Source organism: Ambystoma mexicanum, chromosome 1q, assembly GCF_040938575.1.
Source record: "Ambystoma mexicanum isolate Mex_15411 chromosome 1q, UKY_AmexF1_1, whole genome shotgun sequence".
NCBI lineage: Eukaryota > Metazoa > Chordata > Amphibia > Caudata > Ambystomatidae > Ambystoma > Ambystoma mexicanum.
Genome location: NC_090922.1, coordinates 1,231,469,247 through 1,231,496,763, shown reverse-complemented (window position 1 = coordinate 1,231,496,763; position 27,517 = coordinate 1,231,469,247). Strand labels below are relative to the sequence as shown.

General features: G+C 45.1%; 1 protein-coding gene across 1 annotated transcript in view; it reads right to left on the bottom strand.

Moving 5' to 3' along the window:
* Nucleotides 1–7,796: 7,796 nt before the first annotated feature.
* ITGB3BP (integrin subunit beta 3 binding protein) overlaps nucleotides 7,797–27,517 on the bottom strand; it is a 610,626-nt gene continuing 590,905 nt past the window's right edge. The window contains exon 8 of the mRNA XM_069642006.1: nucleotides 7,797–7,923. The gene's annotated coding sequence lies outside the window, so the exon portion shown is untranslated. The remainder of the gene's footprint in view (nucleotides 7,924–27,517) is intronic.

The following is a 27,517-nucleotide window of genomic DNA, read 5'->3' as shown; positions in this document are numbered from 1 at the left end:
TGGCCTCCTTTTTCCTAGGCCATCAGGGTAACGTTCAACCCTCGCTGCCGCCAGCTGCTAGTTTGCCATAACTCGTATTCACTAGCCCAGGTGACATTGCCTACTCATACTCCTGCACATGAGTGACAGTCTGTCCTTATTCATCTGTGTGTGGAGAACCTGCATCCTTCATTCCCAGATCCTAGGTGATAAGCATACCCTCATTTACCAACCCATGGATGATGGCCCCAGTTAGCCCATGGGTGGCACTCAGCCCACTCCCTCAATCCACTGGTGATAGACATGCGCCGGTTACTCCAGTCCAGGGGTGACCTCATGCCACTGGTGACAGAACAGCTTCTAGTCAAAGCGTGGCAAATACCTGCCCCACTATTCCTTCAGCCCATGTGTACCAGCCACCCCTCTCTCCTCTAACTGGTGTGATTGGTGCCTTCTAAACCCACAATTAATACAACTGGTGTGGTGATTCACCTCTTGAACTAATGAATGACCCACCAGTCCTGTTCTGCACATGGTTGTCCCCTCTGTTCCCTTCTGGTGCATGACACTCCACCATGCCTCCCCAACCAATCCTGCCTGTTTTCCATGGGAGAAAGTCCCTTCTCCCTCAACCCTCGAGTTAATCACCCACGCCCGCCTCGCCCACTCCCCACCCAGCCTACAAGTGTCATTCCCCCGTATGCATTTGACTGAGGCCGACATTGGCAATTACCACCATGCCATTCTGCTTATAAAATGCCCATGACCGCAACGATACAGTCCAGCTCTAATGTGACTGCCCCATTCGCCCTTAAGTGCAGTGGTGTATCCTTCTCCCTAGGGTGGTGAGAGTCACGTGAGTACAATGCGTGGGTGCATCGGGAAAAATATAGCAATAGTTTACTTGCCAGCAATGGGGCAGATGGTGAATGTGTGGACTCCCAGACTGTGATGCGCAATCTCGTGCTCTAAAATGGCATTGTAATTGCTGGATTTTACTTGTGCTGATGCGGGAAGAAAGGAGAGAGAGCAAGGTAGTTGGGCACTTACCTGATGCCGCCTCAATGTCTGTCTTTCCTCGGGCATCATCTTCTAGTCATCTTCATCCAGTATCAGTGCCTCGTGCACTGTCCCATTGATTCATGGTATTTTCTTTTATGCCGCCTGCAGCAGCCAGTAAGCTAACAGCTCAATGGCTGCTGCTGCTTTCCCAACTGTTCTACTTTCGATGATTGGCTATCGTCTCTCAAACAGAGACGTTTTGTTTAAAAAACTTCGTCATCGAGTAAGTATTCCAGGAAACATTTGGCAAAGCCGAACAACTCGTTTTCTGCCGAATACTTACTTGAAGCCGAAGTTCAGTACATCCCAAGAATAGACACATGTGTTTTCCTTGCCTTTTCTCTTCTTTCTGAAAAGAAACACTCCCTTTCTTTGTTCGATTCAAATCAATTCAATCATTTGTGCAGGCTTTTTAATGGAATGGAGGGTGCTTGCCCAGTTCCATGTCTGCCAGGACAAAGTCGCCAAACTCATCCGTCCTGGGTGAGCGAGTAGTGGACTTATTTGTACGGTCTTCCTCCGGCATGTCTGAATCACAAATGAGGCCCATCTCCTTTTGCAGCAGAGTAGGTTAAAATAGCTAGTTCCCAAAATCTTGGGTGCTCTAGTGTGCATTTTAGTTGAGTCTGTATCGAAGGTGCAGTGGGAATCTCAGGTACTGGTGTGTTTGAAGTTCTGTTACCAATGTCTTCAGCATGTGCAATATCTCCAAACATAAATCTTATGCTTGAGGTTTTGGTGGATCGAGGACCACACGTTTAATCTTTGGCTGAAAAAGCAGTTGTGATTCATCTCTATCATCTGAGAAGTTGCTGGCCTAGCCCTCAAATTCAGACTCAGTTTGATGTTCAAAGATTTCCTCAGACAAGATATCTATTGAATCTGAACCAAGGAGGTGGAACGTAAGATTGCAATGTGATGTCTTGGTGAATGAGGAAACAGACGAGTTGATGAGGTGGAAAAGGCTTTGGACATTGAAGGCAGGTCCTTTAGCGCAGCCAACTGAGCATCAGTTAATTTCTCTCTTGGCAGTAACAACGAAGAGTCAAAAGAAACAATTGTCAGAGACAAGTACCTTGTTGACACAGTCCTGTCAATCAGGATATCATGGACGAGGGAAGGGATGGGGTGCGTTGTGGAAGAGCCAACCTTGATGAGATCTTTAAAGTGGTTCTTGACAATGTTACCGTTGATTTTCTTTGTTAGCCTCAATGACAGTCTCACAACAATACAGTTTATGATAGTGTAGTGGCTGTCAGGGTTTTTGTTGACTAAAATTTCTTGGAACAACACAAGCTTTTGGGAGTACGGCAATCGGTTTTCCGTCCCCAACATGGCACCGAGACCGCCCTCACCGATTTGAACGCTCAAATAGATGAGCTACGGGACAAAGGTCAAATAGCCCTCCTCCTACTATTGGATCTCTCAGCCGCATTCAACCTTGTCGATCACAAGGTCCTTTGCAGCCACCTAAATTCTGCTGCACACTTCTTTAAAGAAGCTATAACATGGGTGGAATCCTTCCTCAGTGATAGGACAATGAGGGTGTTTTCCCCTTCAGATGTGGCAGACCCGATCCCCATTTTGAGCTGCATTCCCCAGGGCTCCTGCGTATCCCCTACCCTATACAACATATTGACTAAGCCCCTTTTTGATGATCAGGACCTTCTTGGTATCACCTACAGTAATTATGCAGATGATACCCAGATTCTCCTTCCACTTTCAGGGGATTACAACAAGGATTTGGCCTTGGTAAATCGGGTGTATCTCATCATCCATACATGGATGGCAACTCATGGTCTATGCCTGAATGATGACAAAACTGAATTAATCATTCTGGGCACACATTCCAATCTCAGAAAACTAGGCCAGGACTACTCTTCTTTTGAGATTGATGGGAATATTATCAAGGTAACCAAGCTAGAGCCCTTATTTTATCTAGGCTCGATTACTGCAATGCTTTATATATTGGTGCTAATAAATCTATCCCACGTAGAATCCACATTTTACAAAATAATGCCTTGAGAGCAGCTCTCGGTATATCTAAAATATCACACATATCAAAGATAAGGCATAATAACAACTGGTTGTCGAACCAAGACAAAATCCTCTTAAAAGTTGCATCCCTTACGCATAAAGCCTTGAATAATGCAGCACCTCGCTATCTCACGGATAGATTTGTAGAGAGAAGCTCCTCCAGACCCTCAAGAATCTCTAATGTCAATACCCTTATCATTCCAAGATTCAAATTGACCAAGGCCGGGGGTGCCAGCTTCCCCGTCCAAGCGTCTCAAGTATGGAACTCTTTGCCCCATCCTTTATGCACCGAGAAATCCTACCTCAAATTTAGATCCAGCTATATCAACTAGCTGAAGTCTTCTATCAACTAGCCAGTGCTTCTCAGCTCCTCTCACCACCTGCCTGTATATACCCCCCACCCAGTATCTGTACATTACCACTCCTGTTTATCTGTGTTACTGATATTGCTTGTATATTATTATCTGTATATTATTACCTGTATTACTGCCACTGCCTGTATATTATTATCTGTAACCATGTAACCTAAGGTTTGCATATCCTGTACTGCTGCGCCCTATTACCATCGGGTCTGGTGCGCATTATAAGTGAATAAAACAAACAAACAATTTGTTGGTATTTGATTGTGTTGTGAAAGACCCTTTTTTCATCAGCAGACACTTAGTAGCTCCTGGCTCAGATGATTTAGAAAGACTGCCCCTTAAAGGATGTCCGTGGATGCTTGCCAATGGATGAGAACACTGTAACTGATTCAGATGGCTTCATGGTCTTTATCGAGGATTGATAGGTATCCTTTGGCATTTGGGTTTGGTCAGCACCCTTCACAATGTTTCCCTAGTTGTTTCTTCATGGGCTCTCATTATTTCTGAAAGCACGGTCAGAAGGCATGGTCTTCAAAGATGCACTTTCTGGAGCCCGAGACACTCACAGATCTAGTGTCTCAGGCAGCTGCATCCTCAGAGAACCCGTCTATTAGAATCTTGTGCCTGTTATTTAAAATGTTAATGAAGAAAGATTTGCAGATTGTGCAAGTCTCATATAGGGTTCAGGATATAGACAGTAGAGTCAGGTATGAATTCCACAAAAATATTCTTTAGATGACAGGAGGGACAGCTTTTGAACAAGCTTTTCTTATTTTTCTATACCTCAGCTATTGTGACATGATCTAGAGATCTACACTTCTCACAGGGGCTCATACACTGAGGGAGTCCCAGGAGATGGAAATGAAGGGCATTATATTGCTTTTCCCAGAAAATGTAATTTTGAAGCAATAGCATCAGCAATTCTTACAAAAAATGTTGAGTGGAGGTAGAGCTCTGAAGAGGCATCCCAACACTTGAACATGTTGTTGAACATGTGATAAAATAAACTGATGATGGCCTCTAGAGGCAGAAATAAGGAGACTACTTTCTCATTGGCCAAGAGCCAAAATGGCACAAATTGAAGCTGATAAAGCACTAAAGTAAATGCATTTGTTATGTGCCTGTAAAATGCTCAGGGCTTATGGTTGTTGGAACGTGCATTTATGGCTGGATGTGATTACACCAGAATAATTCTGAGTCCAAATAACCAGACAAACTCAAGAAGGTGGCAAGTTGCTGTTTTATTAACAATTATCTAAAACAAGGAGTGTACAACGAACATTGACAGACATACGCTCATTCTCTCAGCGATTTCCACAAAAAATACAATGATATACTTCTTTATGCGTCAGATTGACTTCATACTGCGTGGCAATAGTGAAAAACCTATCAAGGTTTGAGATTGGTTAAGGGGCACATCTAGATATACAATCATATAGGAGCTAGGTTTGTTATTGGCTGTCTGATATCAGGTGGACAATTTATACCTACCTCTTCATACGTATCATTTAAGAAAAATTAGTAACACTGTGTTTCATTGGTCTTTGATGTAAAGCAGCCTCAGTACACTTTGCAGGTGAAACACTTAAGGTTTATTCTTAGTTACATCAGGATCTTACATTAGAGGACACCACTGGGTCCAATCACCCAGGTAGGTCCAGCTCCAACTGACATGAGCTGGAACCTTCACACACACTCACGGGGCAACATTCTGCAACAGGACTCCAACATTCTCAAAGCTCATGCATTCACAGATAAGCACTTTACAACATACTTCTAAGCTATAAGGCCCTTCATTATACTGACTAATACACGTGGTTTTGCATGCTTGTGCCATGTCTGGAACATTCGGTTCAATTAACAGCACATAAGCCAAGACCCAGGTGCAAGTAGATAGGACATGAGGCTGCTCTTCCACCCAATTAGCTCAGCATCTCTCATCATGCATGTGTTCTGCCATGAAATCATCTTTGTACTTGGGCTTGCAGTGTATTCTCGTCCTGGGAATGCAAAGGGAGGGAGGGAATTCACTATGATATGATAGTTTATTCATAGCGCGCCCATAGACAAGTGTTTGAAGGCACAAAATCATATCTGTAACTCCAAGTTCAAGCCCTATTTCCAACCTTGCTCAAGTGACAAGAGACCACGATTCTGCTCATTCTGCAAGCTTTTAAATGTTTTAAATGATTTAAGATTGGGCATCATTTTGTTCTTTCTTGAACCTTAATGTGAGAGGATTCATCCTCCAAACACACGCTTCTCTTCAGAGTAGATAGCTGTCCTTGACTTCTCATTCTTGACTTTAGGCCAGGCAGCCTCCCAACGCAGATGCACTACCATGCTATTCTACTGCGACACAGATTTTCATTCTTTCTCAATGATTCTTTGGCTTACTATTTCATGATACCAATGTCCAGTTTCAATACAATGGCGGCTCCGCCTGAATTCTATTTATTACTTATAGCTAGCCTATACGATGACTTGATCTATCTTGCGTTTCAACCTCTGTACATTCTTCATGCCTCTGATTTCTGCAGAGCTTTTTGCTGTGTAATCTTCTTCTTTTACACTTTAAGGTCCATGTGATTCTTTACTTCGTCTTTTCTCCTCTAGGATCTATGCATCATCTTCATTCAGTATATCGAGACGTCATGCACACTTTATGATGTCATCAGTTCATTTTCTTAGTTCTTTCTCATATTCCTTCAGGGAGCTCCTCTTGTAGGCTGTCATCAACTCGAGGGTACATTCGATATGGTCGTCTCAATGGATACCGTCTTCCCTATGCTTGCTTTATTATTGGTACAGTAGCTGAGGTTAGACAGGGCACGGTCTCATGGATCCAAAACAAGGGCGGTGGGGGGGTAGGATCTCCTGGGGATGTGTATGTCTGCTCCTCTAGGAATTGTTACTGTACAGAGAATTCCCAGCCTGATGTCTGGGAATATTGATTAGCATGTGACTATGAAAAAGCCAACGCTAGAGAGACTTTAGGTTACAATAGGCATGCAGTCAATCAAAGAAATGCTTGCGTGTTAACTTTTCCAAACATTATCTGCATTTGCAAAACAGACATAATGTTTCTTTGAGGCTAAGCAGAGACGATGCAAATGACAGCGACCAATGGACGCACACCACCCAAAGAACATTGCACAGTAACACTGTCCTGTGCCTTTGTGGCTATAAAGAAACAAGGACTTGATCATTCCGATGCAGAAGTAACCTGCAACTTGTATGCACTGATCTCTGTGGAAGAATCATTGATCCACCTGGGCCACTCTGCAGGAGGGAGGGTGGTGTACATTAATAATGTATTGGAAGCATGTTTATCAGCAGTCAGCACATCTTGTGTCTACTATGAATCATGATTAACTATCCAAATCCAATCTGGGGAGCCAAAAAGCAACATCAAACCAGAGTTTCATTTTTTATTATTTCACATTTGTTCTTTTTTGATTTTTTTTCCATGTATGAAGTGATTTTTAATTATCAATATACATTTGAACACTATTCACATTTCTTAGAGGAGGATAGTGTGGAATTGGTTCGGATATTGCACAAACTCTGAATTATCAACTTTACCAAAATATAAGGTTCAAGAACATTACAATGACACCAACATTTGAAATGTTTTAAGACCTACACCCAAGTGAAGGTGTTTTTATTTTGTGTTTATACTAGCCTGACTGGCGTTGACCTTGGAATAGAAGACGAAAAGGTGCAGCTTTCTTGTGTGGATTTTGAAATTTACACTCTTTGTAATTAATTACTTTATTTAGCAATTTGTTTAAATTAGCGAGGAATATTACTGCTAACAATAACTAATCATCTCTACATATTCAATCATTATATAAATCCTTGCCATTAATTACCTTCGGCTGCAATGATTCCTTCATTATTTAACGCAGACCCAGGAACACACTTCATCCCTTTCACCCACACACCCAAAGTCCAAATGCGAATGTTCCTCTCCATGCTTGTTAAATTCTGAACACATGCTTACATCCCATCTATCTAAGCAATCACTCAAAAATATATAGCTTCTATGTTAATGGGCACACTTAGGTGCTTGCATGAGTAACCTAATGTTTAGTTATATGACTTATAATACAGTTCGTTTATATGTTGTGGGATCATAAGCATTTAATTTTCTCATTCGAAACACAATTTACATGTGCATACACACACACAAACCTGACAAAATCCGACAGCTTAAACTAAAAAGAATATTTTATTAAGTATTATCTTTTTTGTATACAATGTATTTACAGATACATTGTATACAAAACAAAGTCTTCTAAAACATAACTGGTGCAGGAAAACCTGATCTTGGTTCAGGCACAGTCTTTGTGGTGCACAGCCTGGATGCACACCAAATGGGATCCATCTTAAAATGACATGTTACTGACAAGACGTTGTTGCAGAAAACTCTTCTGAAGTCCTGGGGGACAGTTTGCTGTCAGCAAACGCTCAGACATCACTGGGAACAAAAGTGTAATATTAGCAGGTTACATCTCAATGAGCAAATCATGCTTTGGATCACCAAACCATTGTATTTTAAATGAAAGCATTTCATTATGAGAGAACCATGTCTTTGGTCAGAGTACAAATAGCCTTAAAATGATCAACCATCACCATCAGGACTGTTTTTGAATACATTTCGATAGTTCTTGTTGTGTCTCAAGTGTCAGTCCTACACCTTCTAAACGGATACACCAAGTTTAATGATAGTTCTGTTTTAAATTTGACCGTTTTTTGGTCAGAAAAACCACAAGCACCGGCAATATGACTCGCTACACAACAAGCTGTTATTCCCTCTTATTACTGTGACTTCATTATAATTCACTATTTAGACACCGTTTTTAGAATAACAAATTCCTTGCATTTATTAAGGTTTACTCTGATGGGGTACAACTTACTAACACAGACTGCCAATCTTATGAAATAGTGCTAAGCACAGAAAGGACCCGAATCTCTTTAGACACCTGGTGAAAATTGGGTGCCTCCGGCCCCACTCACAGATAATGTGTGCCCAAAGTATGATCCCAGGTGCATGTGAGTATTTCCTGTGGCTATTGTACTCTGTGTCTTTCTGTGATCAGTGCATCCCTATGTCCATCCTATGGTTATTCATTGAATCTGTACTGGTTTGCATGTCAGCACATGTACTTTTCACACAGATTCTTCTTGGAGCTAGTATTTGTGTGAGCATGCCTCATCCGCAAAGTGCACATTGTCGACACTGTACGTACTGGGGATAAATGCGTGTATTTGGGCCAACTACTGTGGGACAGACATGGTCAAGAGATGACAAAGACAACAAGAGTAACAGTTTCCTGGAGTCTTCCCGTCCCCCATGAAGCGCTCCCTGGTACACCCTCTTCTTAAGAAACCCTTTGCCGACCCCTCCTGCCCAGCTAATTATCGCCCAATCTCCATCACTCCTTTCCTGGGCAATCTCCTGGAAAAGCTGGCCATCTCCCAGCTTAATCTTCACACTGAATCTGTTGGTTGTCTCCATGACCATCAGTCTGGCTTCAGAGCTGCCAGAAACACGGAAACTGCTCTCCTGAACATCCGTGAAGACCTGCTCTCCAACCTCGATTCCAACACCCCTTGTGTCCTCATCTTACTTGATCTCTCTTCTGTCTTTGAGACGGTCAACTATGCCATCCTGCTCAACCATCTCTGTGATAACCTGGGTATCACAGATCAGGCCCTGGCTTGGCTAACATCTTCCCTCTCTGATCGACCCTCCCAGGTCCAACTTTGGTCCTTCCTCTTCTCTATCTCTACCTGTGGTGTTCCCCAGGGGTCTAACCTCTCTCCCTGGCTGTTCATACTTCTGCCCACAGCATTGCCGCTCTCTGCCCCAACTGCCAGTGCTATGCAGATGACACAACTCATTTTCAGGCTCCCTTCCGCCACTTCTTCTCCTTCTCTCATCTCTGTCTGTCTGCTATCCAGGAGTGGTGTGCCGCGAATGATCTCTGCCTTAAAGGATAGTTCCGGGACTTTTTTTTTATTGTCCCTACGGTTCGGCCATGTGTTTTTAAGCATAAATCGGTAGATCGTAGAAAACTTTCCTATGGACCTTACCCGACTTTTCGTCCATTAACGCACTCGAAATCAGCCGCCATTTTGTGATAATCCTATCATTTCCCCCCATCGACTTGGCTCACCTGCGTTTGCGGCACTAAATCAAATCCCCCGCCCCTGAGCCTGACATCAGCAGACACGTACTGCCCATTTCCCAACGCCAAAGCACGTTTTGTGTCAACAATCGCTGCGCCTCAGCTAATGAAGTGTCGCCATGGAAATGGCAGGACGCTTCTTTCCTCAATAAGTATAAACACACCGTTTCACAACACACAGCAGCAGATTTTCGATTCCATTACTCTCTCTGTGTTACACTCGTTTCTGTGCTCTGGTCAGCTACCTTCGCCGCTTCTAGGCCTTGTGAACACCTGTACCATCTCTGTAAATTATTTTACTTTCTTTACCACACAATGGCTACAATAATGCCGTATATGTACGAGCCCGAGTACACCGAGGAGGAACTACTGGAAAGGCAAGCACGCGAAAACGATGGGGATTCGGACGGCAGTTGGGAGGACCAGTCAACGGATGAAGAGCCTGGACCATGTCGCATGGACGGCGTCTCCACCTGGTGCACGTGCAATCGGTGCGAGCTAATGCCAACTGAGGAGGAGAACTGCTGCTGCCGTGAAAATTCCGGGTGCTTGGCCTACATTTCGGAAGGCGAGCCAAGTCCGCAATGCATCACCGAGCTGCCAGAGTTCAGGGAAGCCTGCCTCTCACGGACCGTGTTGAGGATGATGATGGTGCTTATGCACGAACTTCGCGGCACTGTTCGTCCGCGTAATCCGAGTAACGAGTAAGTATACTCTGGTTGTGATGTCAGTGATGCCACTACTATTTCATGGTCGTCTCCCACATATAAAATTACATCTACATATCATTCGAACGCATGTAAATTGGTTCCATATTGTGCATTTTCTAGATAGAATTTTTTTCAAAGCAGATTGACATTTTTTACCGGAATCGACATTGATAAGAAAGTTTTGTCATTTTAATACAGTTTGCATCTTTCTTTTTCACAGGTGGTACAGGCTGGTGGCCTATCGTTGCTTCACTTGGTGGCTTCACGAGAGGCTCGGACACCGCGTTCGGAGAGTAATACCTGCCTGTGCGGTACTTGCCATTAGACAACATTTCCCCAGCGACAGTGGACAATACCGCGGATTTTCCCTGGATGTGCTGCAACCGGAACTTTACAATGTGTAATGTTTATTATTTATGTTCAATTGAAATTAAGATCTAAAATAAAACCCAACATATATTTTAACAATGGTTGTTTTGATTTTTTAAATGAATCTAGTGTGTCTCCATTGAATAGTCTTCCTGTGCCTTGTCTTGTCACACCACGTGTCTGCACCACAACTGCACCCATATATTCTCCTGGGAGGGTGAGGTATTTATAAACTCACCCCCCTGCCTTCCATGTACTAGATCCTGCAGCCTGCCTCTTACATGCAGTTAGATGGCCTCTCCTTGGTAAGGCCCTGCGGCAAACGAGTCTTGTCTGCACGACCACCGCCCCAATCCACCCCCCCGCCCTATCAAAGGCAGTTCGCACCGGGGTACTTGCGCTGGCAAGTGGAGCTGTCAGGGAGCGATAAAGGCCAAGAGGTGCCAAAGACCATGTACACTTCAAAGTGGTCTATAGAGCATGGTTGTTGTTGTTCCCATGTCTACCTCCAGACCCCGTGTCTCCTGCCAAGCATCCCCCCTCACGCTGGACGCCCCCCTGCAAACCGCATAATGCCACAACATATACACGTCATTCATTCACAAACACACCCCTGTTTCGAATTCTTTATAACCCACTTCATATTTCTAATGAGAACTTCTTTGCGCTCTGCTAGTCAACCCGTGAAGGTGCTGGTTATCTGCTCTTCGTCTCTGTGAACTTCCGTGACCACTTCGAGCAAACTCGTCAGTTTGCAACCTGTGAACTGCTCCCTGTTCTACGACAAGAAACTACTCTGATCCCTGCATCTAACTGTTTTTTCGTCAAGGTAAGGCCATGTACCATAATCATTTTGCGTCCAATTTTTTTATTTATATCTATTTGCTAGTAGTCATCAAATTGCATCCATGTTTTCTTTTCGTTCAAGACAGTACATGCAAGGAACTAGTCACATGTTCTGAGTTTAGTCAAATTATTTTTCTATTTTTTAAAGTTATTCAAATACTTATCCGCATGTGAATAACGTGTATAGTTCCAAGAACCAAAACGAACCTTGCATTGAACCTTTTATGTGTCATTTAATTTTTTAACACATTGGTATTCATAGAGAATTGTTGATCTTTACTTTTCAGAACTTTCCACAATGCCTGCCTGTTCCATTGGCGGTTGCCCTTCGAAGACCCATAAAAAATCTGAAGGTACTATAATGCATGTTTTCCCTAAGACAATAGATCAGATAAGAGAATGGGTCCGATATTGCGGATATCCACCGTCTGAGCTTGAAAGTAGAGTCCTAGAAGTCTTTGCGGACAAGAGGGGTGATCGATACCGCATCTGCAGCAGGCACTTTAGCTCAGACATGTACTCCACATCATTGCTAATAAAGAAGAAAACACCGCGAGCGACGCGAAAATTGCTCTCAACCGCTATTCCCACTCTATTCGTCCACATCCCTCCACTGGTGAGTCAAGTTTACGGATTTAGCTCTCGGCCTTGCGGTAGTGTGTAGCATTAGCTAACAATAATTTCCCCATTTATGTATCCACTCAATATGAAGGCGGAAGATTCTCCATCCGTGTCGTTATTGCAGTCATCAGCCACTTCAAGCGCCTATCGGGTAATCTTACTTAGCTATTCTGCCACTGACTTGTTTTAGGCATGTAAATCAATAGTTTTAATTTATCGTGTAATTATTTTACCTAATGGTACACCCTAGTACTCGTCCTCTAGTCTTTGTTTTCAGTTATAATTATTGTTATCCAAAATAATGCAAGTACTGTCTTTCAGGGAGATGCTGAGGAGTCCAACGCATTGACGACAACCGTTGATGTCACTCAGATGCTCGAGGTACGTTTCCGGACAGTTCCATCGATGGAGATCATCAGATCTTGCATTCTTGTAGCGTGATTGTTACACACAATGTTTCTTTCGTTTTTAGCCATTGATATGTCCTTCTGTCGTCGCCCTCCTATGTGTCTTCTTTTTTCAATATTGTGTTCATTACTAATGAAAGTCCTATGTTTCAGGGAGTCGATGGAGCATTAGTCCAAGAAGAAGGGGGAGCATGCAGTTACGGGTCGGCGCAACAGCTTGCAGAAGTGTGCACCGCAGTTACAGCGTCCCTTGATGTTCTTATGCATTTCGAGGTATGGATACTGACAGTTCGATCAAGCGAGATCATATGACGTGATTACATCCGCTATACTTCCTTCTTTATTAACGCAAGTACTATGTTCAGGGAGATGACGGAGCTTCTTCTACAAGAACATCACCCCTAGTAGTTGATGCAGATCTCTGGGTGGTGACACTTCCAACGATCGAGCAAATCGAATCATATTTAGATATCCATTATTTATTTTAGACAACTGATCATTTGTGCAGGTCTATTTAGATGAGCCGTTGACGCCTGCACAAAGTTTATGTTCTTTTTAACAAAATAGAAAACCCTACTAATGCAATTACTGTGTTTCAGGGAGTTGCTGAAGCGTCATCTTCAATAATATCATCAATGGAAGTCTATGCGGAGCCCGAGGTATGGATCTTGACAGTTCCATCTAACTAGATCAACAATGCGTGAATAATTGTTGTTTGAATGTTCTACACAATGCGTTCATTCGTGTTTTGCTATTGAGATGTACGTGGGTATTGGTCCCCAAGTACATTTTGTGTTTTCAATATTATTATACATACTAATGAAAGTTCTATGTTTCAGGGAGTCGATGGAGCGTCAGTGCGTGATGGATGTGCTTATCATGGAAATATAGTCGTTGCTGCGCAAGAGGAAGTGGAGACATGCACACACGAGTCGGAGCAACAGCGTCCAGATGTTGAAGTTCGAGGCAAGAAAGTTTCAAAGAAAAGAAAGCAAAAGAAGGTTAGTGTCCTGCTCACTATATTATGTTGTTTTTCACTGGTAATAGTTCAATACTGTAAGTTGTGTTTAAACTGAACATCCCTTTTCCAATCTGTCCTCTAGTTGCGAGTGGGTGTACGAACTAGATCCACACAGACAGTGAAGCGAACGAGAGATGTTGCTTGTCAAACCTTTTGGCAGAGACTTGAGACTGGAGATGCATCGTGCCAATGGGAAGAATATGAAGTGATTGACAACGGAGCTATACCACCACCAGCCATTGATAGTGAATGTCCTCCTGGTAGTTCGGATGCAGTCGGAGATCAATTCACAGAATCCACACCCGCAAAAACTAAGACCGCGAGAAAGTTGAAGAAATTGTTGTATTCTCCCATCGCCGGAGAAGGAACAGATGTTGCAATGGAAGAGAATGAAATGGACGACAATGAAACACCATCAATATCACTGAACATAGCGGAAGACGATATCAGAGATTGTACCTTTAATGTGAGTGACATGTCCTCAACGTTACAGGCCGAACCAGCTGGGATGCAGAGTGACAGTATAAGGAAAGAGGCCAAATTCATTGTATTCGATAGTTGTTTGATTGATATTATTATTAGGATGAAATGTGGGCATTCGGTTGGTGGGGAAGTATGTGGGGAGCCATTGATTAATGTGACGCGTGCAATTCGAGGCACTAACCTTAAAATACATGCCACCTGTACAAAATATCATCCTTTCTCATGGTCTGCACAACCCATGCTGGGGCAACTGCCAGCAGGCAATCTACTTTGTGCAGCGGCCGCACTTTTCAGTGGTTCAAGTTTTAAAAAGTTAGAGTATTTCTTTCAGTTTGTGGGAATCCATTTCATTGCGAAAACTTAGTTCTACAAATACCAAACCGATTATCTATTTTCAGCCATTAGCGAAGCTTGGAGAATGGAAAAAATGTCTATTGAAAGTACATCGCGGGCAAACGGTTCAGGCTAGCCGGTGATGGACAGTGCGACAGCCCAGGATTTTCAGCCAAGTACTGCACCTACCACTTTCAGGACATGGAAGGTAAGAAAATTGTGAGTTCGGTGGTCGTGCAGGTGTCACAAAGTACATCCTCAGTGGCCATGGAGAAAGTTGGCTTTGTAGCATCATTGCAAGAACTACAATCGCGGGGAATGGTGATCGACCTGATAGCCACGGACAGACACGTTTCAATTGCCAAGACAATGAGAGAAGAGTACAAAAATATAAATCACCAATTTGACGTATGGCATCTTGCAAAAACAATCAATAAAAAAATGTCGCCTGCAGGTAACAAAAAAGATATGCAAGGTATTTCACAGTGGTCCAAGTCAATCAGCAACCATCTTTGGTGGAGCTCAAAAACATGTGAAGGGTCGTTGGAAATTCTACTGGAAAAATGGCGGTCAGTAATGCTACACTGTAGCAACGTTCACCGCTGGACCACAAACCAACATTTCCACAATTGTGAACATGGCCATTTGTCCACAGAGGAGGCACGGAAGAAGAAGTGGTTGATTCCTTCATCACCCACTCACAAAGCCATTGAAAAGATTGTATTTGATAAAACTATAACAAGAGATTTGAGGGGACTCACGGAATTCTGCCACACAGGAGATTTGGAGGTGTTCCATAATATGTGCCTAAAGTACAGGCCAAAACGATTGCATTTTGGCATGGAGGGCATGATAAATCGGACTCTTCTAGCGGTCTTGGCACATAACCATAATGTTGGCCGTCAACAAAGTAGGACGACCGGAACTTTAGGGACGCTTCGCTACAATAAGGCCTTCACTAAAAGAAGTAAACAATGGGTGATCAAACCAGTGTTTGAGGATATGCAATATGAGTTTATTGAGAGACTTATTGTTGATGTCTTAGATAGGCACATACATGGAGTTGTGAACGAACCTGTGCAGGGGACAACTGCATTGCCACCCAACATTGCCTCTGTTCCATGTCCACCTAAAGCAGAGCTCATTGAGAAATACACATCACGGTTTAAATGATTGTAATTTGATTGTCTGTTCTCTCGAGTCTCCTCATGTTGCAGGCCCATTGAATATGTGTATCTATGTAATGTGTAAATAAAAGTGATTGCTCAGTGTACATGCAATGTGTCTCTCCACCCTTGCCCCTCCCTTCACCGTGCAGTAGTGCGAACCACCCGGGTGTCACCTGTGACTTTGCTCTGGAGTCTCCTCATGTCGCAGGCCCATTGAATATGTGTAGCTATGTATTGTGTAAATAAAAGTGATTGCTCAGTGTACATGCAATGTGTCTATCCAACCTTGTTCATTTGCACATTAAATTAAACCAAACAGTAATATAAATCATTTTTCAAAAAATATAGAATGTCTCCGTATTTATGGTTCTCTGGGGCTGCAAAGCACGCAGACAAAATGCAAAGATGGAGTGTAAATTTCAAGTCCTGTGAGATGGCCTTACACTGAATGTAGCTAACTAGGAATGTGTGCTCGTTCAAAGTGAAGGTCAGCTGCTTTGATTTTTTGCTCGGGTGCCGGAATGGCCCACGACTCAGTATAAGGTTCTATTGTTATTTGACTTTGACAGGCCGGGACCATCCCGAAAGACTTCTTTTTGGGGGTGTGGTGCAATAACGTAAGAAACGATAATGAATATAATTTCAGAAACGAAAGCCATTTAATGTTCGTTCATTAGAAGAAATAACGTCGGCATAGAAGGAGTGGTATTTCGGGGCTGCCCTACACAATGGAAAATGCAAATATAATGTAAGTAACTCTTTAGATGAGTTTATACCGCAATTTAATTACTATACAGTAGCTTTAAAGACGGGTTAAGTTGTACTTGTTCGTTCTATGTGGCATATTGTTTTGTACCGCGCACTATCTTGAGGAGAACCATCTCCTTTTACGGAAGCACCTCAAAACCTTCCTCTTTGCTTCTGCTTTCTCTCTCCCTCTCCCCTGCTACAACTGGTCCACTGTCTGCGACCTCGGTCCTGGGCCCTTCCACTCTCCACCTGCACTGCCTCCCTGTCAACCCCTGCACTGGGGGACTGTCTCAGTATCCTACAGCCCCCCCTTCTCAGCACTTGTTCTGCACTTACCTTGCACTCGCCACCAGCTGGCCCTATGTATTTATTATTTTATGCTACTTACCTTGTACTCCACTTCCCCCCTCCCCTTCCCCTTGCACTTTTAACTTCCCCCTACCCCTGCACTTGCGCGATCTGAATGACACCTGGCTTAGTAGGATCGTTGTCTGTCTTCTCCTTGTTCCCCCCCCTCCCTGCCTCGCCACGCCTTGAAACACTTGTGTATAGGCGCGTTGCAAATGCCATATTATATCATATCAGTGACGAAGTGGTCCACTGGCGCTCAGGCGGCTCTGAAAAAGGCGGAGGAGAGGCTGTGGGTTACTGGAAATGACGTATAATACCCAGTTGCACTGTCCTAGCTATGAAATAATTTCCCGACCTAATATATAAAATGAATAATTTTAATAAAGATCTGATGGTGAGACTAATTTCATTTTTTATGTTTTTAAAACAGGTACATCCTTCATTATTGTATGTGTCACGAGTACCAGACACCGGCGGATGGCTTTTACAACCGCCAGTTGCTTCTCCGCGTGAACAACGTTACCACCCTGACCATTTTATGGGACGATCGCCAAGTACAAGTATGCCCTTACGCGGTACTAACGGCTAGATGCAACATACATACCGTTGTGGTGGCCTAGTGCCTCGTTGTTGGAACAGCCATGCGATTATCAGTGCGACCGAAGAGCTTATTTTATCGTAAACCAACACCCTGTGTACTGCACACAAACATCGCTTGCCTCAAGACGAACTATTTTGGATCGAGAGCAAAGAAAAATGCAAATCGCTGAATATTCTCTAAACATTTGATGTCAAATAAATGTACTTTACCAAATTTACAATCTTGCGGTTTGATTTAAAAGTACAGTTTCATATTCCGAATTGTGGCGCGCTGTGTTGTGAGCTGATCTGTGTTGGTTTCCGGGTTCTGTGTGGAGTCGCGTATAAGACGCCTGGGCGCGTTTGCCTACGCAGCACAGTCACGTCACGGATAGAGGCGGGGAATATGAATGTTTTGATAAAGTCTGTTTCAGGGGCGGGGGATATGATTTAGTGCCGCAAACGCAGGTGAGCCAGGTCGATGGGGGGAAATGAAAGGATTATCACAAAATGGCGGCTGATTTCGAGTGCGTTAATGGACGAAAAGTCGGGTAAGGTCCATAGGAAAGTTTTCTACGATCTACCGATTTATGCTTAAAAACACATGGCCGAACCGTAGGGACAATAAAAAAAAAGTCCCGGAACTATCCTTTAATGCCAGTAAGACCGAGATTCTCCTCATCTACACACCTGCTCCCTCCTTTCCTGTCACTATCTGGCTGGTCTCCCTTGGCCTTCTTCCTGCTCCCAGCTGTGAGGCTAAAAACCTTGTGGACATCTTCGACTCCACACTCTCCTTCTCTCCTCACATCTCTGACATCTCTAAGAAGTCAAACTACCAGCTGCACCGCCTGAGAGCTATTCTAACTTTCCTCTCCTTCCCCCAGAAGCTCACTGTCTCCAGAGCTCTCGTTCTCTCTAGGCTGGACTACTGCAACAGCCTCTTTCCAAATTTGCCTGATTCTACTCTCAGCCCTCTGCAACTCATCCAGAACAGGACTGCAAGACTTGTCCTTGGCCTCAAGCCCAGGGATCGCATCTCTCTAGGACTGAAATCTCTGCACTGGCTCCCAGTGGCTGCGAGGATTAAGTTAAAAACCCTCTGCATTGTCCACAAGGCAGAGGGCGCTGTGCGTCGGTGTCGTCGAGTCGAAGTCCCTCGAAGGCCTCCGTCAAGGGTGACGTCATCTGGTATACAAGTAGCATGCGCGGCGCCCGTTGGCCTCAGTTCTGTTTTTCCCCTCTTGCTCTGTTGTATAGATAGTGTAGGTAGCCAGGTGTCAGCCTTGCGAGAGTTGAAGTCGCAATAACCCAGAAAATCTACAGAGGGGTAGGATGGGAGGACGATGAGGAATACGTTGGAGGAACATCCAGTCGAAAGAAAGTTACCAGTTGGTAAGTAACTTGTTCTTCGAATGAATTGTGGCCTCCAATGTATTCCTCATCTTAGATAGACTCCCAAAGCAGTGTAGAAAGCTCTCTGGAGGAGGGAGTAGATTTTTAATATTATTATATAGCTGAATATAGCACTTCTTTACCAAAAGCAAGCTCTTTAGACTGGGAAGCATCCAGACTATAGAATTTAGAAAAAGTGTGCAACGATGACCAAGTTGCTGCCTCACAAATAGATTTTATGGGAACACCTCTTTGAAGGGCTGTCGAAGAGGCTTTGCCTCTGGTAGAATGGGCCCTTAAGCCTTCTGGTGGATCTTTTCCAACCAATCTGTAGCATTCTGAAATGCAAACCACAATCCAACGTGATATGGTTTGTTTTGACACCGATTGACCCAATTTCCTTCTGGTGTAGCCAATGAAAAGTGGATTATCCACTCTAAGCTTCGAAAGCCTAGAAATGTAAAAGTTTAGAGCTCTTCTCGGGTCTAGCCTGTGCAATCTTTCCTCCTCCTTACTGGGATGAGGTGGAGGATAGAACGCGGGCAGAATCATTTTCTGATTTAAATGTAAATCAGACACAACTTTAAGTAAAAATTAAGGTTTAACCCTCAATACCACTCTGTCCCTGTGATAACAGTATAGAGTGGCCCAGAAGACAGTGCCTGCAATTCGCTCACACTTCTTGCAGATGTTAAAGCAACCAGGAAAGCGGTTTTCAATGTTAGTAATCTTAATGGACACGTGTGCAAGGGCTCAAAAGGGGCACACATTAAAAACTTTAGAACCAGATTAAGGTCCCAAACTGGGACTTGGAAAGGAGAAGGAGGGTACACATTGGTGAGTCCCTTTAAGAATTGTATTATCAAATGAATTTGAAAGTAGGAACATTCCTTGAAAATGGAAAGCACTGCAAGATAACCTTTAATGGTCCTAACATTGAGGCCCATATGTGCCAGGGACAAGAGGAATGACAACACTTCCGGGATAGAACATAGAAAAGGATCAACATTCTTTTCCCTGCACCAGTTGCAAAACTTCTTCCAACGGCAACGGTAAAGAGATTTTGTTGCTGGCCTTCTTGCCGAAAGCGACACCTCCATGACGTCATCTGGAAGGTCCCAATCCTTGTATCTCAGCCTTTCAGATACCAAGCATAGAGGTTGAGAGTCTTGATCTCTGGATGGAGAAGTTGGCCCTCCATTTGGGAGGGAAGGTCCTCTCTCTGAGGAAGACGTAACAGAGGGCAGATGGACATGTCTAGGAGGTCTGGGTACCACGTTCTCCTGGCTCAATCCGGGGCAATTAGGATCATGCGGTTTCCGAACTGTCTCAATCTCCTGATTGATGACTTGAGGAATGATGAGAATCGGATGGAACGCGTATAGCAGTGGGAATTTCCACTCCACCACAAATGCGTCGCCTAGGGCTCCTCTCGGGGGAAATTCCCTTGAATAATACTATTCACACTTCCGGTTGATTCCGGTCGCAAACAAGTCTACCTGAGGGGTTCCCCAAAGGGTGAAGATCTCCTGAAGGACTTCCTGAGCCAGTTCCCACTCGTGGGACACTGTACTCTGCCTGCTCAGAGCGTCCGCCGTCATATTCTCCTCTCCGGCTAGATGAACTGCTGTTAAGGAGATTTCTTATTGAAGTGCCCAATACCAGAGCCGCATTGCCTCTCTGTACAGAGTAGTGACCCTACACCTCCTCTTTTGTTTAGATAATGCATGGCCACTGTGTTGTCCGTCATTATCAGGACATTTTTTCCTCTGACAGATGGCAGAAAAGCCTTCAGCGCTAGTCTGATAGCTCGCCGCTCGAAAAGGTTGATGTGCAGTTTGGACTCCAATGGAGACCAACGACCGCTGATTGTCAGATCGTTGGCATGAGGTCCCCACCCGATGAGTGAGGTGTCAGTCACTACTGTAATCTCCGACCATGGTTGCCAAAAATGTTCTCCTTTTAGGATGTTCTCTGTGCAAGTCCACCACAGAAGATCCTGCCGAACCTTGACCGACCTGAAAACTGGCACCATTGAGTCTTTAGAGCCCATTGAAGGGATATCATCCTCAGGCGTGCTTCTGACACTAGGAAAATGCAGGATTCCATAAGGCCGAGCAACCTCAAGAAGTCGTAGGCCTGGAGATTTTGGGCATTTTGGAATTTGGAAACTATCTGAAGAATGTCTTGAGACCTCGACTTGTGAGGCAAGCTCTTTCCCAAGGATGTGTCTAATACAGCCCCTATGTACTAAAACTGTTGGGAAGGTGTCATTTGTGACTTCTTGAAATTGAGGGAGAAGCCCAGTCTGTGGAGGAAGCGGCAGATGACTTTCAGATGATCCAGGGCTTGTTCGGCAGAACGTGCCCTGATCAACCAATCGTTCAGGTAGGGGTATATGTGAATCCCCCCTCTCCTGAGGTCCACTGCCACCACTACCATTAACTTGGTGACGACCCTCGGGCAGAGGTCAACCCGAATGGCAGGACTCGAAACTGCGAATCGCCAACTATGAACCTTTTTTCTGTGCTTGAGATGGATTGGCACATGGAAATAAGCATCCTGGAGGTCCAATGACACCTACCAATCCTGTAGTTGAAGGGCCAGAAGGATCTGAGAAAGGGTCACCATCTTGAACTTGTCCTGCCTGAGGAGCTTGTTCAAGCCTCTTAAATCCAAGATGGGTCTCAGTCCTCGGTCCTTTTTGGGAATCAGAAAATATGGGCAGTACCATCCCTTGTTCCTTTCCGCTATAGGTACTGGTTCTATAGCACCTTTCTCTAGCGCGGTTAAGACTTCCTGCTGTAGGAGCGGGTCCGAAACCTTCAAAGAGTGTCTCCCTGGTGGATTGCTTTGAGGTTGCGTTAGAAAAGGAAGGCAGTAACCTTGGGCTATTATTTCTAGAGCCCAAACATCTGAAGTAATGGCTCGCCATTCTTGCAGATGCTGTGACAGCCTGCCTCCCACAGGTGCCTTGTGTTGCAAGTCCTCAAAGTGGTTTTGTGGCAGTTGCTGCAGCCGCTGATGGTAAAGAGGCTGTAGCTGGGGCTGGCTTTGCAGGTTTTCCTCGTCCACCACAAGTGGCTTTTTTCTGGCCTCTTTGACTAGCCATTTCTCTCGCCTTTCCATATGAGGAGTAATAACGATTGGATCGTCCCCTCCAAGATTGTCCTGACGCACAAAAAGGCTGAGGTTGCCTAATAGCAGCTCCTTAAGATTTGGCAGCCGTTTTTGAGGTCTGCATGTCACCTTTTTTGCCAAAAAGGTGAGACCCGTCAAAGGGCATGTTCAAAAGACGGTTTTGCACGTCTGGGGCGAAACCCGACTTTCGCAACCACGCAAATCTGTGCATTATCGTGTTAGTGGCCATGGACCTGCTCACACTATCTGCAGTGTCCAATCCAGACTGAAGGGATTCCTGCATGGCCTCCTTTCCATCTCTAAGAATGGCTAGGAATCCTTCCCTTTCTTCCTCTTCTGGTATGTGCTCTGCCACCATTGCAATGCACTCCCACAGAGTGTACGAAAATGTTGCCAAGGCACATGTGGAGTTGGCCGATTTTAACGCCATACTCCCAGCTGAAAATACCTTGTGCACCCAACCATCCACATGCTTGTCGTCACTATCCGGAAGGATGAAAGGGTACGTCACATTATTTGAAGCTGTGGCTGCCTGGACCACCAGACTCTCAGGAGTAGGGTGTTTGGACAGATAGCCGGGGTCGCTACTGGAAGGGCGGTATTTTGAAGTGAGGCACTTATTCACCGGAGGAATAGAGTCCGGTGTCTCCCAATTTTTGGCCACACTATTTTGTAAGGCTACATGCAAGGGTAAAATTGGATCTTCGGTGGGACCATGATCCAATATATCGGTCAGATCATCCTGGATGAACTGTGTTGATGGTCTAGCCCATCGTAAATATTCGACCACCTTTGTCATTAGCTGCCTGTATGAGGGACTGGCATGTTCCCCTGGTTCTGGCCTGCCAAAATCTGTTTCAGCTGAAGTGTCAATTCCACTTGCATTATGCAAGGTTTCCACCAGATCTCTCATTCTGCTTTCCTCAGAAATCAGGCATTCTGGGACATATGGGGTGCCATATTTCAGGCCAAAAGGAACATCTTCCTCCTCAGACCTCTCTTGTTCTTCAAAAATTGAAGTTAAGGATTTGAAATATTCTTTCCTTGGAAGAGGTTTAAACATTTTTTCTGGGAGAGGTGTAGCAGTAGAGACTGAAGGCTTTACAGCCTTTGTAGCTTTTTCTTTTGCTGCTATTTTGACAGTTTATGGCTGAATTGGAGCCTTTGAAACATCTGGCGGCGAGTGCTCCGGGGTCGACATCGACAAGGGTGCCGATGGCATAGATTGCGCCGATGAAATAGTGCTCGTTGACGGAGCTGGCTTCGAGGGCTTGCCCTTCGAGGTGTGTCGGGTTCCGGACAGCGTCAGTGATCTCGAACGGTCGACTTGACTCGAGCGATCTTTTTTGTTCGGGGTCCTGGAGGGTTCCCGATCTTTTCTCCTTCGATCACCTGGGCTCGAGGGCGTGCGAGTGTCGGAACGGTAATGCTCCTGGCCGGCTTCCGAGGAAGTCGCGGACCAAGGCTTAGCCTTTTCAAACACCTCCATTAATTCTAAATGCTTCCCATTCTTCGGAGGAAGAATGTTTTGTGGGGCATTTCATTCTTTTGGGGGATTCGTCTGAGGACAAGGTGAAAGGGGACCGGTGGCAGGTTTTTTTGTATTTTATCGTCGAAGACGGAGAGAGGTGTGAACCATTTCGGGACCTAGACCGATGCTTTTGCCTTTCGCGTCAAGGAGATTTCACCTCACGGGACCTCGACTCATCGCTAGAGGCTTTTCGATCGGATTTTCGACCTACCTGCAGTTTTCCCTTCCTCTCTCGCAAGGCCTTCCCGTCATTGCCTGACACTTCATACAGGCCTCCATGTCATGGCCTTCACTGAGGCCCCACAGACATTCTCAGTGCAGATCCGTGATGGACATTTTAAACCGCAGGATTTACAATTTTTGAACCCCAAACGCGGGGTCGTCAGGGTCAACGACGAGGACATTCTGGAATATCGCTTCACAATAACTGCATCACAGAACTACTTGAGGCGCGAGTCTCCGAAGCAACACGTGCTGCAGAAAAATAGAACTGAGGCCAACGGGCGCCGCGCATGCTACTTGTATACCCCATGACGTCACCCTCGACGGAGGCCTTCGACTCAACGAAATCGACGCACAGCACCCTTTGCCGAGAAAACATTTCCAAAGCAGCTAAGGCTGGATGGAATACATCTAAGATGAGGAATACGTTGGAGGACACAATCCATTCGAAAGGCCACTTATTGAGAGGCTTATAACTTCGCTCCCCCTGGACGAAATCGCATCAGACTTTGCAAATATAGTATATGGCCTGCTCTGATTTGTTTCGTGAGGTTTCGTCCAAAGTTATAGGGGGGTCCCAAATTTTGTTTTTTTCCATAGACTGAATGGACAAAAACTTGCATGCGTACAGCCCAATCTGTTGGACAGATTTTCATCAAATTTGGCTTGGTCCCTAAAGCGTGATTTTGTAAATTTGGTGATAATCTGTCCTCTGCTTAAAATGTAAAATGTATGTCTGAAAAAATTACTGATATCTGGCTCCGCTGCGCGGCCCCATTTCCCTGTTTGTTCGCGTTCAAAAGTCTGATTGGCCTGGAGGAGTGTCGGCTGATTGGACGCGCCCGGTGGTTGGCTGGAGGATAGCGTGATGTGCGTCATAATTTTGGGTAACGCCGCCATGTTGTATTCTAGGATAGTGCGGCATCGAAAGAGGGTGGCAAACATGCTTTCCGGCATCTGGTGGAGGGAAGAAGGGATGGAAAGGGCGGGTACCTCCTCAGGCGACTAGCTTGTGTGGTGACTGCAGGCAGCCTTTGTTAAGGCACAATAGGTCCTCAGGTGACCTCTTTCTGTGGTGAGTGCTGGCAGGCTCAATTGCAGATGGGGAGTGGATTGCACATGACATGAGCATTTTCACATAGGGTGTACTATGCTGTGTTGTGATCGCATGGAGTAAGGAGGTGGCCGTGAGGCTTTCCCCTGTTTCGCTTGAGCCTTGCAGCTTCTGCCTTGTTGGTACCTGCGACTGTAACGTAGTTCACATTTCTGCATACATTGTTGCTCCTCACATTGTTAAAGGCGGTGACTGCACAGGCTCGGGCTTCATTGGAGGCTCTGTGTACTCCACCTCACATCCTTGGCCTTTCCCTCTACAGGAGACTGCGGGCCTTTGGGCTTTGATCCTGGAGGAAAGGTGTGAGGAAGTTCCCAGAGTGGAGTGCCTCCCTTTTTGTCCATAAGGTTGGTTATAATTTTTTTTGTACTGTAGTCCCATTGTGTGACTCCAAATACCTGGGCAATTCTAATGCAACTGTTAGCACATGCTCATTTGACACTATATTGTTCTTTTTTTCAGCAGGTTATGTGTATGTAAATGTCCATCGGCTCTATTCATCCTAGTATATTTTGTGTGCTGATCCCAAGTATAACCTCCGGTGTAACCCTGTGTCTTGGCAAGGATAGGGGGGTTGTTTTAGCCTCATTGTATTTGTGGCGCAGGATAGTGTTTCCTTTTGTCCTTCTGGCGTTTGGTATTGCAATTGTCTTCATATAGGGGGGGTTGCTCTACCCTTTAGCTCTGGGGCGAGTATAGCTGTTGAGCATGAGCCCAATTCTAAGAAGTGGTTCCAAAACTGGCTCATCACCTAAGGAAATAGTACTACGGACAGTTACAAATCCCCAAAACACTACCCTCCTCCCGTCTCCTTCCCCCAAAAAGTCTCTTCTATCTATGCCGAGCTCATCAGAGGAAAGGGTTGTTGGTTGGGCCCAAGATGGGAACCATGAGCTTGACTCCTTGGTACCACCACCTTCTGTTAAGTCTTTATTTCCTCCTGGCACTCCATCTGCTTTGGCAGTGTCAACTTTTTCAATTCAGGAAGCCAATGACATTGTTGGGGAGGCGGGTGATGCAGATACGCATGCACATGAATTAAACTGTTCCCCTCTGCATGCCCTTCGAGGCCTTCCCTGTATCTCAGACACCTCCATCTTGGCACCTACAATTGTTAGTGAACTAAGTAGAAGAGTGCGGCTCTCATTGGGCCCCTCGTCTCCTGCATCGTCTTCTTTCCCCTTTCGCGAACAAGTTCACTTCCATCTCCCTTCAGAAAGCAGCTCCAAAAAATCTGCCGGTCATGGGAGCGTCCCGTTGGTTACCCCATGTAGGGGTCTGGAAGGGGGCGCCGTCGCTCTTTATGACAATATTCATGCCGACGAGGGATTGCCATCAGGATTCTTTCTGCCTGGCGGTGTGGACCCTTTTTCTCTGGGAAATGAAGACGTCGACCTCCCTGCCCGAAAGGGGGATGTTAGATCGGCATCTACCCCCGAAGATTATTGTTTCACCACTCAGCCCAACGAACCTTTCAATTTCCCTGTTATCTCACGTATACTTAATTTGTTGGACAAGGGATATGAGCTTACACACTATTCAATAAGCGAGATGCAGTCATCACTCTCCCATATTAAAGATAAGATGGCTAGATTGGAAGGCTTCATTTTAGCGGAAGAACAATCTAGACCTTTTTTCTTGGCACAATTTGAAAAAATGCTGGTGAATGTTCCATTTACTCTAACGCAGTCTCCGACTATTACCTTGACTTGTTCACAAGGCTCTCAAACTGAACCAGCCTTTTGCTCTATAGTTCCTCCTCAGAGATCTTACTCCCAGGTCGTGCAAGGGGATAAGTGGGCCCACTTGGAGCATAGCAACTCGGAGGCTACTGATCTGGTGGAGGTCCTCAAACTCCAGCACGATCGTCTGCTACAGGTGGAGCATCTTTTATATAAGCTTGCTGTCACCCAGCATCAGTTGGATCCAACAGACTGCTTAGGAGAGAGAATTGAAGTTGTTGATGGGACGGCCATCCCGCCGGACAGCCCCTTTCCTTTGACTGATTTCATCGATGCCCAGGCTAGTCCGCCATCGCTGGTTGCCGTATTGCCCCTGGACTCTGAGGAGGGTCCTGTAGTGCACGAAGGAAGGCACTTTGTTTCTCGTAAAGCAAGGAAGTCCTTCTTAAGAGCCCAAAAACGTTTAAACCAGACAAAGGCTACTCAGAAGAAAGTCGCCTTTAAAGCACCAACTTCTAAATATGCACAATTACCCTCTGAGCCTAATTCAAATCTCACCAATAGTGTCAGCCATGATGATCTTGGATTGGATTTAGGTGACCTCGATGAGGAAAGCAGGAAGCATTTACAGATTGCAGCCTTGAAAAGCGGTAATATCCAGCTTGCCCCTCGTGGCCCTCTAAGGACCCCCCCGGCCAAGCTGCAATCTCAGCTCCATTGCTTCTTTCCTAATATTGAATCCAAAAAAGTGTGTATTCGGCTGCCAGCCGACGTTACAGCGGCTGCTGTTGTGAGCCCATAAAGCGTCTCATTACCTATGGAAGTGACTTCTGGTGGTCTGGAAATAGATTCTGGTCTTCCGGCATCTGTCGTTGGAGTAGCTCAAGACCGGGTCATCCCTGCTTTCTATCCGGAAGCTGCTCCTGCTCCTCTGCCACTGGTGCGGCCTTCCAGTGTGGAGGATGGGCCCTCCCTTCAAAAATTCCCTGGAGTGCCTACTCCCGATGCTTTGTCCTTTACGCAAACGCCCAAGGACATGAAATTAATTCTTGGTTGGACTAGCAATCCGGAGATAAATGGCCCAGTTCGAATAAATAGATAATTCTTGATGAATTCCTTTTTTCAGATCCCTGCCTTAAGGAATCTTTCATCTAAG